The sequence below is a fragment of the Ostrinia nubilalis genome, chromosome 20, assembly GCF_963855985.1.
Source record: "Ostrinia nubilalis chromosome 20, ilOstNubi1.1, whole genome shotgun sequence".
NCBI lineage: Eukaryota > Metazoa > Arthropoda > Insecta > Lepidoptera > Crambidae > Ostrinia > Ostrinia nubilalis.
Window position 1 is genome coordinate 8851063 of NC_087107.1, and position 14708 is coordinate 8865770.

The following is a 14708-nucleotide window of genomic DNA, read 5'->3' on the forward strand; positions in this document are numbered from 1 at the left end:
ATGGGCAGTTGAACTTTTAAGCCCTAGAATAGTGATGTTCAACCTATAAGTAGGTCGACGCTTAAAAGGGGTTAACTGCGGTTACTTTTTTTAAATAGATATTTTTATAATGTCTTCATCTTCATCAGTTCATTTAGTCTCGGCAGGAACACGACCCTCTCTAATTTACCAGAGGAAATGTTGATTGAATATTTAAACAATATTGAAAATTGTATTCAATATTGAAAGTATCAGAAACTATACTAAGATGAAACATTTATTGATAAAGTAATAAGCACAAAATTCATGAAAATCGTAAAATATTCTAAGTATTAATGATGAAAATGAAAAATTTATGCCCACTGTAACGATATAATGAAAGTTTTACGAGCAATTTGGAGATCTATAGATATAGACTAGTATTATATTATCTGTGTGTAAATAACACCTTACTATCCATTCGCTTTAAGTTTGCCGCTGGCGATATGACGTCACTCGAAGGGAATCGTCTATGACTTACTTGACTTATGGTCCTATGTCCCCTAGATGGGTCAGAGGGCGTCCACAACAAGGGAATCGTCTATAACTTTAACAAATTATATTTAAAATATTTTTTATTTATTATTATTGATAAAAATTGTGTATTTACGTAAATTTAGACACATTAATTGCGTTTAATCACTAACTAATTGCGTTTAATCGCGGTTGGGAGAGAGACGCGCATTCCACGGACCGGCAAAATTAGCGCGAACAGGTACTTATTACGAGCATTTACGCTTTTATCAAATTTCCTTACCACCGCTACATCTAAGTCTAGTAATCTAGTTAGACCATGTCTAAGGCCCAGAAGCTAAATTTTCTGCCCAATTAAGTTGGTGGAAAGACTTTTCCTAGCTACCACCATCCTACCCAAGTCTGTCGCTATAAAAACAATATTGGAGGTAGGATAGCTAGTTCCTCTGTGGTTGAGGATTCTGGGTGAAGCTTATTTCCTCTACTTTTCATCAGGTGAATTGCAAGCCAAGAGTTTCCCGTCTTGTGGTTAAAAAATAGACTTATTATCTTACTTTAAAGCTGCGTTTATGTCTAGCTGTGCTATAAAAATGTGTGGGGATTTCCACCAAAGCTGTGCGAGAAAAATGTGTCGTACGAAGATGTGTATGTATGTATGATGAAGTCATAAATATTTGTGTTAAATGGTTTAACCTGAAACGTCAAAGTAAGGGCCAGACAAGATTTAGAAGCGGCGTATAAAATAATATACTGCCCACGTCAACTGAAATATCACACGTAATTAAGGTTTATTTCGTCACGTTTTACGGCCCCGAACAACACTTTTGCCAAGAAAACATTAAAGAGGTTTTATTACGTTTGACATTGTTAAAAAGGCACAGGGCCTACTGCCAGCTCTTATGGCGTTTTTTATGGACAGGAGGCAAACGAGCTGACGGATAATCATTTTTCAATATTGTGCGATGGTAGTTTGACGTAGCATCTGTGAAAAATTCTAAAATAGCATTTGACTTCTATTTTTATGGAAGAATACCATTTATTGATATCATAGAAATAACCGAATAGAATAGAAAAAACCGAAAATCAGGAAAAATGTTGAGATGTGAGTTCTAGGACTTTCATTAATTTTAGTAGATCCTACCTATACAATGAAGAAAATGTACTAATCAAACGACTTTGCCTCCTGTCCCATAAAAAAGTCATTATTTTCTACAAAATAATTGCTTTTAAAAAGCACTTTCACACGTCCTAGTATTTACTTTAACCCTACCACTGCTTCGGGACAATACAAGGGCCAATGCTAAGAAGAAGCAGCGCAAGAAACTCAGTCACAAATTGTAACCGGATCTTCGTATGGGCCAAATCTACTCTTTCTCCTTTTTTTATAATTTCTCAAATATACAATCTAAATCGGTGACAAATACATGATGCATACCTGCATTATAGATAGACGTCTCTAAGCATACCCGAGCTAAGTATACTATGAATGAATGGATTGTAGTGACCGTATCAATGCAGCGAGTGGGCGCGTAGTAAACACACGTGCCGCACCTGTGGCTACGTCACGCGGTGCTTGATACTCGCTCCATTCATGATATTTGTATAAACACCGGAGTGATAGAGTGACGAGCATAGAAAGAAAACCACGTGAATGAACAAAAGGTCTCGAGAAAAATCGTAAATATCTTGAATGAATATGATAATTGAAGCTACTAAAATATTTAAGATATTTAAACATGTATTCATCACATAATGGCCATTTTAAACATAACCGATAACACGTTTAAAATGACTTCACTGAAGAATTTCACACATTATAAATGTGGAGGAGGACTTTGTCCAGCAGTGGACGTCATTTGGCTGAACGAACGCAATCTATTTCACTCCCTTGAGATTTATTTTTGCGTCAAAATGTACTTAGCCTATTCTCTATTTTTCGATCCATCTCTAGAACAAAGTTCATCAAAACTGGCTCAGCTTTTCACAGCTTACCAAATACAACCCTCACTCGATATAAATGCAAGTCGTGGGCGAACCACACCTGATGTGACGTCACTCCGTGCCTACCTCTAGTACTACGCTGTTTACTATACTTTCAGCACGGACATAGCGATTTGAGTGTTTATTTACATTCAGCAAACGAATATGTTTAGGAGAATCCACTGTTTATTTGTAATGATTGTTCGCACGTTGTAAAATTGTTGTAAACTTCTGAAATAGCAAAGCTGTTTTTAAACCGTTGTTTTATTCGTTGAAGTTTTCACATGGCACACATTTTCTTAAAATGTAAAATAAATATAAAGATGCTATGCTTGTTTATACAATGATATTTTATAACTTTTTTTTTCTGTTTTTTCTGCGAACTTCTCTGTAACTACAAGTATGTGAAGGATTTTGATACAGTTTTTAACCATCATTTAGATATTTTTTCAGAGGTCTTTGTATGTAAGAAATTCTAATGGAGTATTTTCTTTTAAACTACATCCGTGCGAAACCCGGTGGGTCGCTAATACATAATAGTACCTACGTAACATGTAATGTATTATGTATATAAATGTACATAATGTCTAGACGTATGACGAGTACCTAACTTTATACAATCTGTAATATACGTAGAAAAATCTATCAAAATATAATTCTTTAACCTCGTCCAAATCCCACATCGAAAAAATAGAGTTTGGTTGCCCAACAACAACCTACACGCGAGTTGGCACTGATACAATCGCCGATACACACGATGTTCCGAATTAAACACTTTCTGTGTATTTTCAACGAAAATCCATCTTCGCGAAGCTTTGATAAACAAATTATATAAATTAAAAACGAAGTGACGTTGGAAAATTTGGGTAAAGATCTTTACGCCCGTATTCACAAATGATCAGCAAATCGAACGCACAGCGTTGAATAGAGCTCTGTGACTGGTATGTCACCCTGTGCGTCCACGCGCACTGTGAGGCCTCATAATAATGTTTGTGAATAAGGGCGTTAGTTACTTCGTCTAGTGTCTGATTTGGATAGAAAGAACCAGCACTTTATATTGAAAAGGTTTAAAAAAACTAAAGAACTAATAAACTAAAGAATTAATAAATCAGCAACGCTCAAAAATGACGTAGTCTTAAAATTTCCACGAACAATCTCTGGAGAATAAACACCAGCGAATTTGCAGAGGTTACCTAAAATCTAACCTTGATCTTCAGTTGTTTACGTAAGTGTTATACTTCGATTAGTATCAGATTAATCATTGGATGCTGAGTAAGTACAATGAGGGAGTTAGGTAGGTTTTCAATGAAAATCAGTTTTATATTTTAATTGTTTTTCATATGACCCAGAAATAACCGATTTTAATATCAGATAATTGATTTTCAATGAAAGACTCAATTTATAACTCACTATTTTAAAAATATTAACAATCAACAATGGAGAAAACTCGTGAAATCCCCATGGATTCTTCTGAACTCCATAGAACATCCATAGAACATAGAACTCCATACTTTCAGAAGTTTTCAGGAAAAGGTAAGCATTTGTGTCCTATATGTATAATATAATCTGATTCCAAAGCTGACGTGAGTACGTCCTATACATCTAACATGTATACAATGTATGTATAATCCGATTCCAAAGTAATATGCTTTGAATATAAACAATAACCCTCATACCAGGAATGTGCCCATTTTGAAACATAACCGCATAATTTAGCGATCAAAGTCCCCAAAATAAACAATTGCTTTGTTTATGTGTTTACGTACAACATGGCTTCCAGCACAATATTGCATTAGAATTTACTGTTCGTCCATAACGACTATATTGACCTTGGATTACATGCAATTTATAATTCATAAATAAGTATTAAAAACAAATAAACACGTAAACAGATGCATTAAACTTTTACGTCAACATTATATTTTGTAAAACAAAGATAGAGTGTTTTATGTTGTAGAGCCAAATATGTTGTATATCAAAACGTTTAAGTACCTACCTAAAAATCATAATATTATACGACCGTATTCACAAACGATGCTTGCTCAAATGAAGCAGAAAATCGAACGCACAGCGTTGAATAGAGCTCTGTGATTGGTACGTGTGTCATCCTGTGCGTCCACGCGCACTGTGAAACTTCATAGTAATGTTTGTGAATGTATCATAGTATAGCCTCTTTACGCTGTATTTTCTCTAAAGTTGTATAAAATTGTACTAACTGTACGTAATGGAAATTAAGTAAATAAAACAGCCACGATAAATTCATGAAGAAAAATTAATCGTACGTTCATGTCGCCTGTTCTACTTCGATCAACCTTGAAAACGTCGTAAAATAAACAATTTCTGGAATGTAGAGACGAAAATAATGTGTGCTAGATATTGAAACATCTGAATTGAGATTATAATTTCGTGTAATTTGGATCAACATCGTACTTATTGACTTGCCAAAAAGAAAACGTGCTACGTGACCATCTTCATGTAGAGTAAAAGAAAGTAATTGTCGGCCGTTTGGTGTAGTGGTTCGAAACGGACTACTATTCCAGAGGTAGCGGGTTCGATTCCCGCACAATACAAACATTTGTGTGCATGAACATATTTGTTTGTATTGGACTGGGTGTTTTCTATGTATAATAAGTATGTATTTACAAAAAAAATGTATTTAAGTATGTTTATATCCGTTGTCTAGTACCCATAGTACAAGCTTTGCTTAGTTTGGGACTAGAAGCGCAGTTTAAAATGTCTAAGGATATATTATTATTATTTATTTATTAATTACTCGATGCAACGACGAGGTATTGATAAGCATTTAAATTGCAAAAACTGTTGGAGTATTATTTTGTTTTTGTCATATTACCTACACTTCTTTCGTTTCGCAGTAGGTAGTTCTTTTTTTTTCGTTCGCATGGCTGCAATTCCTGTGTAGCCAGGATCTACAGTAGAGTTCATAAAATGTAAAGTTTGTATAGTCAAGATTGTTTTATGAAGAGTTTATTTCCAAAAGTGACAACATTGCTAAATCCATAAGTACTCCAAAAACATCTTGTAAACGTTACAGTGATCATAAACGTCATGAAACTAGATCACCACCGCGTAATTTTCCAGCATTCTGGATAACTGATCACGGCTTTCCATTGTTAAAAATACCTCATTAACACAGAGAACCATTAAAGATTTATTGTCATCGACCGAAATAGCGTATTGCAGAATCCGACGCGTTTGAAGTAAAACCTACAAATATTATCGCCCACGCAAGAAAATATGTTAATAACACGAACAACTGGAGAGAAAAAGCTTTAGATTCCCAACTATTTTTCTCCATCAAAATGAATCCACATTAAAATTTACCAATCACAAACGTTAGCAAAGTTTAGACAGACAAATTGGCATAACCAATTATTACGGGAACGATACGAACGTCCAAAACGCGAAAATGCAAATTCCAGCCGCAAAATTAATGTATTCAAAAGCAAATCTAACGCTTAATCAGAAGGAAAACGTTTTCGTCCGAGTTGCAAACTTTGGCAAATATGAATTTCTATGCAGAAATGTCCATTAGCATATCTGTAATAAGTCTTTTTTTGCGTGCCAAAATAACAGGCGTGGATGGGCAGCGAGATAAGAGTGTTATTATAAGTGATAATGACATTGCGAGGTGAGGGAGACAGGTGTACCTTAGAGCAGTCGAGAGCAACGGCGCGGGCGCAGCGCACGCTTCCAGACCTCCAGTGTGGCACTAGTCGGGTTTCGCGGGGCCTCGTCTGGCGAGCGATCTATTTTTGAATCGCTTATAATTTTATTGTTTGGGCGAAAATGTTGCGAGCGACAAGAGCGCGCGCCGGCCGCGCCACTTCTGATGCCAGCGCACAGGTTTTCAGATGCGCGTGATCTCGCGTCCTTTGACGGTCCTGCGCATACATATCGAACCCTTATCAATTTAATTTACATTATCTGTATACAGAACACCTCTGTCACTCCTAGCTTATCTAGCTAGTGTATAGATGGGTAATTTTATTTTGTCTCTAGCTTGTCTATGAATGGGATTGATTTCATGAAGTAGGTAATTTTGTGGCATTTGCGAATTCTTTCAATGACATTTCTTGAAGGGTAGGTTACATCTGGTTTATGTAAACGTAATGATGTTCAACATGTCCTCTTACTACTATAAAATACGTTTATGATGCCGGATTTCCTTGTAATTAAAAACGTTAAAACCAAACAAAATAGAAACGTCTAGCAAGACGATATCGACATATACGACTCTACATATCTCTTTCACTCCTCTAAAGATATTTTCAAGAGTAAGAGAGACTATGTACTCGTATCAAATCGAAATATGTATATTCAAGTCGTATCACTGTAGTTTCTAGAGTGACCTTGCGCTTTTCTGATGTGTCTAAATATTTTGACAAGAGAACTAGATGAAAGACGTGACAAATCTTAAAAAACAACAGATTCAGTATAATCGACCGGAAAATCTAATAAATGTCCCGTCTTTCAAGTTTTGACCCTGATCTTGAGAAAGAAAATTATCTCTTTTGACATCTTGCCGGTAGCAATCGTACAGTAGCCAGCACAACCTACCACAAATTACAAATGGCCTCACTAAATTTTAAAACCTTATGTTAAAAACCATAAAGTTGGAAATACATTTGAAAAGTTCATCATCTTGTGCTGAACATATTGGAGATTGTTCAAGTACGTCATCAGTCATCACAAATGAATTATCTAAAAATTATGTATTTTACATTGACACTTCTTGAATTCTTTTCCTCATTCCAAGAGCCATTTTCTGGAATAAGTGTATTTTAAAATGCAGCCTTGATGGTAGAAAATCTTCCACTTGTGTTTTAAATTTCCTTGACACTGGATTTGTGGTTTCAGTTCAGTGAATAAATATGTAAACACATTTTTGTTTATAGCCTTAAAAAACATTCATATAGAAATATACCTATACTCAACATCAAATAAATCGCACCTTCCGCGAAGCGAATATTAAAGGTTTTCTTCTGACACAATCATGGTGCGTATTGGTGTTATTTGAAAGCTCAATAAATAAACTTAAAGAAAAACACATTAATTTGTTTTACAAGCAATTAACAGGTACCATAAATGTGACTTGAAAAAAGGTCTCACTTAGGGCTCACCTCTGGGATCAATTAGACAAATTTTTGTGGTTATAAAACCAAATAATGATCTTACGTGTCCTTTTTAACAGATGGATAGCGATTAATCCCAATTTAACAGTTCTATAGCCATAAAAGTTGGCTCAAGCGTAACTACCTATTTTTTGAAGGAGTGTCTCTGGATCCTTCTAAAAACACATTTTTGGGGTAAAAACCTTTCCTTTAATGAAATGAAGTTTAGAACTTGGCTTTCAAATGGAACCAATGTTAGTGGGAAGCGGGGATGCATACGTTTGAGAAGTGCTTGTTGCGGGAGGTGCGATTTATTTGATGCCGAGTGTACTTCCTATGCTTTTAAATAATTCTGCGTGAGACGTTCTGTGGCTAAGATTAATACAAAAAGGGAAAATACAGGCTTTAGCACTGTAAAAGCTTTCTTATTCCTTCCTCTGCTGCCTAAAAACTATAAAAATCTTCTTACACTTCTTCCAAATAAAAAAATATCCTTTTATTTCTTACTTTAACTGAGTATAAACTCCACGGCCGAGATCGCAGACGGTAGCTAGTGCACTGTAAAAGTTTTACTACAGCCAATTGCTATTTCCAACGGTTTCCATGTGTCCGATAGACGCACACGTCATTGTATGTTGAACTTGCGACTAGTATAACGCCCGACTTCACAAACATTACTATGAGGTCTCACAGTGCGCGTGGACGCACAGGGTGACAATCAATCACATAGCTCTATTCAACGCTGTGCGTTCGATTTGCTCGTTTGTGAATACCTCTTGTATGAATTTTTTTTTACATTTAAACCTACGAAAGAACGTGCGTATGGATGGATATGATTTGGTAGTTGTTACGTCTGGCCATCAAGAATCATCATTATTTTTTTACAACAGTGTTTGACATCACTAATCAATCTCCAGGTTTCATAAAAAAGGAAAAAGAAGAAAAAAATACAGTAAGTAAACCTCTTACTTCCAAGTGTAAATTTAAATTAAAAATAATAAAGTGTATTTTCTTCCAACCTGAAGCTTAAATAAAGCTCCTACAACATTAATTTAATACTTGCATTTCCTGTTATTCCCATTTATTATGTTATTAAAGGGAAACCGAGGTAAATGAAAAATCTTTCGATTTCCGTTTCTATGAATATGATTTTATTTATTTCTTTCTTTATATCTTACACGAGAGTTCGCGTATTGCTGTGAGTTAAAGTTATTTAACATAATAGCAATGCAAATCCTATAATGGAATAAAGCTCTGAAGCGAGCTTCTTGGAATGTGTTTAACATTATGGTCTGAATAAAGGTTTATTTAAAAAACAATAGCGAAGTCGCCACTTTGTTCACAAAAAAATGATGGCACTAGTCAAGTAAGTACGTAATTCTGGGAGTTCATAAGTAACAACAAGCCCAAAATTGATTTTTTCCCCGAAAATGTACTTTGGGAAGCGAGAAAATTTACTTTAGGAAGAATTCTATTTTTCGTAGTAAATTAAAACCGTTACTAACAATGGAATACACAAAAATGCTATAAAATACATCGGTATATAAATAACAAGCATATTGAATAACAAATTCTCTGAAAAACAAATAAGTTATCGTATCTTATTGCATTAACTGAACAATTAAATTACAATTGCGAACATTTATTGATAAACCACATCACTTCCCAAAATGTAAACAATATTTCGTAGCTACGAGTGCTTCCCATGAAGCCCTAGCGACTACGAAGAATTGCCGTAGCGCCATACTACGAAATATTGAGATACTGATTCATGGGAATTTGGGAACCCATCAATGAGAAACTTTGACTTGCTCAATAAACAGAATAATAATGAGAATCGATTCAAATTCAAAATTATTTATTTATAGGCATAATTCTTAACAAATATCTGTAAAATCCCGTGAGAGTGATGTTTATAAAACTTGTATTAGAATGAGACTGCTCTTTTGTTATAATAACTTAACTTAGGCTGGGTGGCTTAGATTTTGGTATTCTGTTGTTGTGTTTGTATGCAGGTTAAGCAATTTTTTATTTTATTTAATTGAAGTTATTTGGCACGCATCGTTGCGACTTTTCTTTCGCAAAAGTAGATCTAGTTAAGGAATAACATCCTAAACTATGTCTTGCTGGTGATGCTCCTTGATGGATGCTAGTCCATCTAGCAGTTGAAAAATGATGAATTTCAGAAACTCCTTTTTATGTTTTTCCGCTTTAGTTGAATCTACTGGATAGATTCAAAAACAGTGATACGATGTAATTCTTGAAGAATGGGATATAAATAGATCTTACTCATAATTTATAATGAAAACCGGAAAGTCTTGTACCTTTCAAAAAATATGTTGGATAGGGTATGTTAGATAAATATACACCTAAATAGCCAAACTTACAATAATACATAGTGTTGCTGTCCAACAATAACTCGGCTTGCAAATACATACTCGTACGTCACACGAATTCAGAGCTGACATCATAACTATCGGACGGACGATTCTTTTTCATAAAACAGCAAAAATAAAAGCAATTTGTGTGTTAACCCACTTTTCATAAAAGCGCTATTTTAAAACCGCGTTACACTTAATAAAATATGCGCTTTTGCCTCTGATTTGAGTTGATTCATTTTGAAATGAATTTAACACTGCATCAGAATTTGCTCCAGCTAAAACATTTTTCCACACTATATGATTAAAATACATTGCGTCTAAATCCTACTTTACAGATAACAAAAAATACCGGGTGTTGGGAGACTACATAGAGTCCAAAATTCCGAATATTACTGCGAATGCTAGGGCTAGCTGCTAGGATACTAACATCTAATACGAGCCATATTAGCCTATTTTAGGCTTTCCGAATGCAGATTCTGTCATCATCACTGCACCTAAGTAGCTGAGGGGCATCTTACATTTATTTTATCCAAATAAAGGGCACCTACATAGTAGAAACAAACCCTATGTATTGAGTTATTGTTATTGTTCACATTCATGATCCTCAATTTTCGTCATAGAATATTCTTTGTTGATACTACAGAATATAAAATATTATTACTGTAGTAAACTCCGGCACTAGCAACACACACTGCAACTCGTTTCCTTAAAATAATCCATGTCCTCCGTGTTACTTTGTAATACAATTGTGCGCAAATTTTCTCAGAACTAAGCCGTAAACAGAATACTTCTCGAAATAAAAATGGCGTATAAAAGGCCATAATTTCTTTAGTATATCTTTAAAGTTGTTATATAGCATCATACAGGGTGCATAATAGAAAAGTAGCCCTCTGTGAGATAGATTTGGGCAGGGATGTTATGGATGAATGAAAAGTTTCGGATTGTTTCGGATGTAGGCAGTTTAAATTGTTTTTCGTATAGCATTATTATGAAAAGGCATAACAGCCTGATTTACCTTTAATACCATCTACATAGTCTTAATTTTTATTTTTTTATTACTTTTTATTCGATGTAAAGTGTTTGGTCATGAATGAACCGTGTTGGACATCTATTGCAATTTGCATTCTAAAGCACAGATGTCCGTAACCGTAATCGAAACCGGTATAATATTATTCCTATATCCGTAACCGTATCCATAACCGAAACTACATATCCATAACATCCCTAGATTTGGGTGGTTTACTGGTTTACACTACGCCGTAGCAGAGAAACAACAATTTTACCTTCCTTTAGCACACAATTATTTTACTCTTAAGTGGTGTTATTCGTATTACCAGAGTGTATTACCGTTCTCGCGCATTTCTTTTCACCGGAAGTCATAAACAACTCTATACGGATTCGTTCAGCCGAATACACAGTAAGAGCTTTACTACAAATAAAAGAAAATTAAATTAGCTTCCAACAAGTGTGGTACGACCGTTATAAATGGATTAATTTTCAATTTAGCTAGCCATTGTTTGCTGCTTTTATTGTCCGTGATAAAAAATGTAACTAGTAACTCCATATTTTACGTTCGCTTCAATTTCCGCTAAGCCAGGTGATTAAAACGTCCTCCAGTGCACGCAACTGCGATTGAGGCATTGTATATTAATAAAGTTATAAACTACTAGCTTTCCGCCCGCGGCTTCGCCCGCGTGGACTACATATTTTTTTCCAAAATAAAATGTAGCCTATGTTACTCGTGGATAATGTAGCTTTCGAATGGTGAAAGAATTTTTAAAAACGGTCCAGTAGTTTTTGAGCCTATTCATTACAACCAAACAAACAAACAAAGTTTTCCTCTTTATAATATTAGTGTAGATAATTATTTTTATAAACCATTTCTAGGATCAAATAAAACCTTCGTATTTGCATAAACACATAACAGGCACATGCTACCAAATGTGCAAGGACCAGTTCCTTCCTAAGTATGCAAGAGTATCAGTTACTGACATGTGTATCATCGCCTTATAATACTTTCTTTGGTTAATGGAATTTGTTATTTTTATTCCAAATGACAACAGTAAATGTGTTTACTTACATATTCGGCCAAATCCACTGCGTCTTTATAATCCGCGTAACATGAATGCGTTAAAACAATCTATTTACATCTTTTTTCGTCCACGCACTTTCTCGTCTGGAAAAACATCCACACACACCACGATCAGTCAGCGTCGTCATCAAGGCCACGATGCGCGGGCGCTGCGCGGGAAACGCGTATTTTCGGCGCCCGCGCCATCTTGCGTAACCGCTCGACGCATCCGACTTCTTTTTTCAAATTTTGACGTTTAAGTTTGGAGTACAGTGAGAGCTGTCGATAACCATAATGAACTTTTGGGAAAATCTAAATCAGCATTAACATTATGTTAGTTTTTATGATAACAAATTAATAAGAAAGTTAATAGGTAATCCTTATCGAATGAATCAACTACAACTTTTAAAAAGGTAAAGTTCTTGAATTTGTGGGGTTATTTCTGGAATTACTCAACTGATTTTGAATTTTTTTTACCTGTACAAATCCACATTGTTTGTGAGTGTCATAGGCTATTTTATACTGTAAACTTTCATCGAAATTCGTTCAGTAACTTTTACATGAAAGCTTAACAAACATTAAAAATTCTAACAAACTTATACTTTCTATTAGTAGGATATCTTGGTGTGCCCTGCACCTAAATAGTCTTTTTTCCAACCTTACTAATTATCGTCTTCTCTTCCGCTTCGTCTGCGACACGCGGACGTCAACGTAACGACTTTCAAAGTGTATGAAAATAATGATGCACTTTATTTATTTTACTTTTGTAACGTTTAGACAGATTTCTTTCTTTTACTTTTGTACAAAATTTATTTCAATACAAATATTAGATATTATTTATTATTTGCTATTTGCTTTTTTTGATAAAGCTAAACATAAATAAACCATACTTACTCTGAACGATTATCATTGTAAAATACTCGAACCTACTTGTAACAAGAATATTTCTCAAGATTCTTTAGTTAGAGATTTTCCACTTACAATTTCAACACATTGAAAAATAGACTGTTGACCAACTTTGTATGTAAACCGTATGTACATAAGCCATGTAACTATCAATATATAAAAAAGTAATATACGTCAGGGTTCAACTATAGTTTTTCGTTTCACTTTACAATTACTAAACCAGACATCTTTTTAACAACATATTCTTCTATAATAACTGAAATCAGAAAATATCCAAGGGTTTATGTTATTTATAATAGCTGATACTGTTGACTGTTGTGTTATCGAGTGTGTACCGGCCACTCACCGGACGCGGGGTAATGGCTCGATTTGTCAAAGCTTTGAGCTTTTAGTCTGTGAAGACAAAAGCATAGAAGCCATTGATTAAAACAAAACTAATAACAGTTAAGCTTTGGTCAAACCAACGCAGCTCGCGCCAGCGATGGCGATAACTGCGCGTGCATAGATCGCCGCGACCAACGGCAGGACGCGTTGATGTGAACTCATCGCTACAAATCAAACAAACACCACGTCTGATCGCCATTGCCATCTCGCACGCGGGCTGAACGCGTTGGTTTGGCCGACCCTCGCATGTTAGCACTTCTCTGTATTTTTTTTACATGCCTTTTATGTACTTTGTTTCAGCCAAATGCCGTCCACTGCTGGACAAAGGCTTTTTCCTAAGTATTTCCACCACGACTGGTCTTGCGCTGCCTGCCACATCCAGGTACTTCCCGCGTCCTTCTACTTACCTAAATAAACTGTGCCTTTTTTTGAAACTACGTAAAATACAAATCTACAGCAAAAATTCGTGTTATATCAAAATGAATTATGATCTATACAAAATTAGATTTGCTCTTTATTTAAGTAATCTGACTGCTACTTCGTTTACGTTAGTAGGTACCAACACAACAACCCTGTTTAATGTAGATCTTACTTAACCTGCTTCCTTGAAGTTTCTATGTCTTCCTTTCATCTCTAAAACAACCACAGTTCTAGAGAAATATAATCCAGACGGTGCGCGCTTGAAACAGCTCGCCTGACTGAATTAGTATGTGATTTAAACTAAGTGACCACCGGCATTAGTTCTATTAGTCGTTCCAGCATCTGAGATATGAAGGTACCTGTACATAAACTTAGGTTTTATTAATTGAATGGCGCCCTGGCTTACACTCAAGCTTTTTGATCACAATTAATATTCGTTATTTTATTTCGCGGTAGTGGTAGTGGCGCGAGGTATACATTATTTTAGAGTTTCTTAGCACTGCGTCCTGCAATGGTATAATAACATCAATCCCAATCAAAATGTTACGTGGAAATCTTTTTCTGTTGAACACGGTATAACTACCCGCTCCACGATCCTGTAATTCAGTTACCAATACCTTTTACCTTTAGCTGTATTTCCTGCTAGCTTTACTTATTAAAAGACAGTTTATAATAAGGTAGGTATCCCTAGTGATCTTATCTAGGTAGTTGTTTAGAAATACAACATTGTCGTATGTCATTAACTCCGAGAAACATTTTCTGTTTTAAAAACAATTCAAATGTCACCCAACCCATTTGTATTTCAGTGAAAATATCTAGGATTTGGGATCAATGATGTTTTTGTCCAATAGATCTCTAAAATGCGACCTTCCCGCCCATGCGCATGATCCGAATATTTTTATGTAGCGAAAGCGTCACTATTTCAGGTCACGGCTCCCGCGT

General features: G+C 35.2%; 1 protein-coding gene across 1 annotated transcript in view; it reads right to left on the reverse strand.

Moving 5' to 3' along the window:
- The window catches only part of LOC135081595 (enolase-phosphatase E1-like), a 38062-nt gene extending 31731 nt beyond the window's left edge, over window positions 1-6331 (reverse strand). Inside the window, exon 1 of the mRNA XM_063976339.1 lies at window positions 6141-6331. The gene's annotated coding sequence lies outside the window, so the exon portion shown is untranslated. The remainder of the gene's footprint in view (window positions 1-6140) is intronic.
- Between the last annotated feature and the right edge of the window lie 8377 nt (window positions 6332-14708).